General features: G+C 41.7%; 1 long non-coding RNA gene across 1 annotated transcript; it reads right to left on the bottom strand.

The window, feature by feature from the left end:
• Positions 1–1,147: 1,147 nt before the first annotated feature.
• Positions 1,148–1,556, bottom strand: LOC127644617 (uncharacterized). The gene is made up of 3 exons (XR_007970687.1): positions 1,540–1,556; positions 1,409–1,459; positions 1,148–1,272 (listed from the first exon to the last, which is right to left on the bottom strand). It is a non-coding gene; the product is annotated as an uncharacterized LOC127644617 (long non-coding RNA).
• Between the last annotated feature and the right edge of the window lie 1,990 nt (positions 1,557–3,546).

Genomic DNA, 3,546 nt, shown 5'->3' with positions numbered 1-3,546 from the left:
TTAAGAACATCTTGCTGCGACCCCTGGAAGTAACCTAATAATTAGAATTTCCTTTAGGATTTCCCAATGTGGTTGGATGCATTGATGGCACACATATTCCCATTATTGCACCTTCCGAAAATGAAGCTGACTATGTCAAAAGGAGGTCCATCGACAGTATTAATGTGCAGGTACACTGACAGCCTACTGTTTCTAATGGTCAAAGACTACATCACAATACTGTAACATGTTTCATTCTTTGCACTGTCAAGATCATATCTGATGCTGCACATATCAATCACAAATGTGGAGGCCAAGTGGCCCGGCTCTGTTCATGACTCACGAATATATCGTGAGTCAACCCTGAGCAACAGGCTGGAAAGGGGTAAGTAAATGTATGTCCTATACACTTATTTCAATGTATGCACTACACACTTACAGGGGCACTTCTATGCAGCACTAAAGCAATGTGAACTTTCTTACAGGAGAGACTGATGGCTTTCTGCTGGGAGATAGGGGTTCCCATGCCGACCAACACTAATTACCCCTTACCCAGAACCTGAACCAGGCCCTCAGCAGCGCTTCAGTGTGGCACACTGCAGGACGAGAGCCCAGGTGGAGATGACCTTAGGCCTGTTGAAAGCACATTTCCAGTGCCTACGTCACCTCAGGGTAACTCCTGAAAGGGCCTGCGACATTGTGGCATGTGTTGTTCTCCATAATATTGCCATAATTAGAGGGGAGCAACACCCTGCTCTACAAATACAAGACCCCGAGGAAGACCCCATCAACATTACAGATTTCCAGGATGGAAGGGTAGTCCGAGATATGATATGCCGCAATGTCTTCTCAGATTAACACACATGATATCCTCCACCACAACCAACCACAAAATAAAAAAGAAATGAATAAACACAAAATCACAACAATTTATTTGGTGTTCTTTATTTCCTACAAATTCAAAAACAGTTCGATTTTAATACTTCCTAGAATTAACCTGTAACCATACACTCACCTCTAGCTTTAGTTTCAGAATCTCGATTTCCGGATCTGCCTTTTGGATCTGGCGATCCAAGTATATAAGTTCTTTGCTGTTTTTTTCAATTTTTTTAATAAGATGAAGTCTATATTACTCCTTAACTGCCAACTGAAAATACAGTAGATTAGAGTTACATCATGTAGTTCTAAACAAATTCTACATAATTAAACTGTGGCATTTACTGAAAATCACTGAACTGTGTTCATCTGTGCACCAGAAGTCGATGGACCTTCCTCCTGCTGTTCTTCCACACTCTGGGGGGCGGGGGGAGAGATGAGAATGTCAGTTTATACTTAGATATAAACTTAGATTCTATAGGCTACTCCACATAAAAATGTGAAGAAATGTGTATAGATTGTTTGATGTGTAGACACATAATATTAACATTACCTCTGTAGGCCTCTCTGTGGCAGCAGAAACTGTTTCTTCATCCCCATCATCCTGTGAAGACGAGCATTTGGTTGAGTACACTTTATAATGCTATTTGTCATAATTTCTGGTGTATTGAGTAGGCTGCTTACAACTGCCTGGGGTTCTGTTGGGACAGGAGGCTCCAGAAGACATATTACCATCAGAATCTATTGGGACCAACGAAAAACCAAACCCAAAGTAAAATAAATGGAAATATCACAAATAGCCTATATAGAAAATAACACATAGGTAGACCTCTTACATTTTATGAAGGCACTTAAATCTTCAGGAGTGACTGACTCTGATGAAGTCCCTCCAGGAATTCCCTCAGCCATTGGCCTTCCAGCATTCAGGCTCAGGGCCATCTCTTCTGCATTTGTCAGAGGTGGTGGTGCAGGTCCTCCCCCTGTTTTACAAGCCTCTGCCTTCTTTCTGTTGGCTGAGTAGAAGTCAAATGAGAATGAATATTTAGACCAAATGTCACAAATACTGCTGCACTGCTAGACACTGGATGCTATTTAGTTATTTAATATGTCAAATGTTTGTAAAGTCAGGTACCCTACACCTATGTTATGCTCAAGCCTTACCTGATTGAATTATGTTTTTATATTTCATTTTCAGCTGCTGCCACGTTCTTTTAATGCCTGCAGGATTGCACCTACATGAAAATTAAAATTAGGTTTAATACATACTGTTCTTCCAGTTTCACCTCTGATATTTTAACAGTTGGGTACTCTAAAATAGTTATTAATTACTAACTACAAATGACATCTTCAACAGTGTAATTAGATTAATATAATAATTACTATCTCTAGAAAGTATTGGTCTACTTATTACTAATTACTTTATAAATCCCATATCATCCTCAACCACTTGAACAATACAAGAAGAGACAAGAAACTGCACTTTTAATGCTTTCAAATAAACAATATACAATTGCATGAATTATTCTTGAATTGAAGTGTGTAGAGGGTGAAGGTTACATTAAAAATATACCTTTTAAAATGTGATGTTAAATCCACTATTGTTTTATACAGAATTGTTTTATAGTCTATGCAGCATTTAATGCAATTACATCAAATTTGACTTTAAATTACAGAAGAATTAAGAGTAACCCCTTTAAATAAATTACAGTATTTAGATTTCTTAATAATTAATTACACCCAACACGTTATAACAGTAATTAAAATGTAAACTCACGCATTGACTCGAGCAGCTATTTTCTCCCAAGCTAACTCTCTGTCCTTCGCTGCTGTTGCCATGGTGACTCATAATATCTGCGCTCCATTGATAATGGCTTTTTATAGTTGTGGTGCACTCGCTTAACTCAGAGTCAGTCAACTTAGAGTTGATTGATCTAACTAATTTCAGCTGTTCTGTAACTGAAAACGTTTGGTTACGTATGTAACCTCCGTTCCCCGAGGGAGGGAACGACACGTTGTGTCGGAGAAGCGATAGTAGGGGTCTCTCTTGAGCGCCGATATTCACCTCTGATCTATTGAAAAGGGCCAATGGGAGTTGGCAGTCAGTATTTGCATACCCCGCCCCCGGACATACGGGTATTTAAGGGGGGCAAATACGGGAGTTCATTCAGGATTTTTCTGAGGAGCCGGAAATGGTCCGGCCACAACAGTGGCTCGGTTCAGCGACATGGTGGAGGAAAGACACAACGTGTCGTTCCCTCCCTCGGGGAACGGAGGTTACATATGTAACCAAACGTTCCCCTTCTGTCACTCTCTCCACGTTGTGTAGTGGGAAGCGTCACTAGGGGACCCATTCCAATCTTGCCATGCGCTGAACCGTGTACGTGAACCGCCGATACAGAGGCGGGCAGGGATTTCATCCAGTGCCGCGCATCGTCTGTACCTGGCTGCACATACCCTTCCCCAATGCCCCATAAGAACATCGGAATCCTTCTAGTTACCCTGGGAGGGGAACAAGGCAATGTTTGCCAACATGGGAATGGGTCAGCCTGGCTGGGCCTCTTTTCTCTCTATGTTTCTCACATAGAGCAATCACGGCCGGGGCCCTTACACGCATATAGGGAAGGGGGTCTTACCCAGACCCTCGCGGAGACCACACCTGCCCTTTTTCTTGGGGAGGAAAAGTGGTAGACA

Source organism: Xyrauchen texanus, chromosome 6 (assembly GCF_025860055.1).
Source record: "Xyrauchen texanus isolate HMW12.3.18 chromosome 6, RBS_HiC_50CHRs, whole genome shotgun sequence".
Taxonomy (NCBI): Eukaryota; Metazoa; Chordata; class Actinopteri; order Cypriniformes; family Catostomidae; genus Xyrauchen; species Xyrauchen texanus.
Note: the sequence above shows the minus strand (reverse complement) of the source record. Positions and strands in the feature narration are given on the sequence as shown.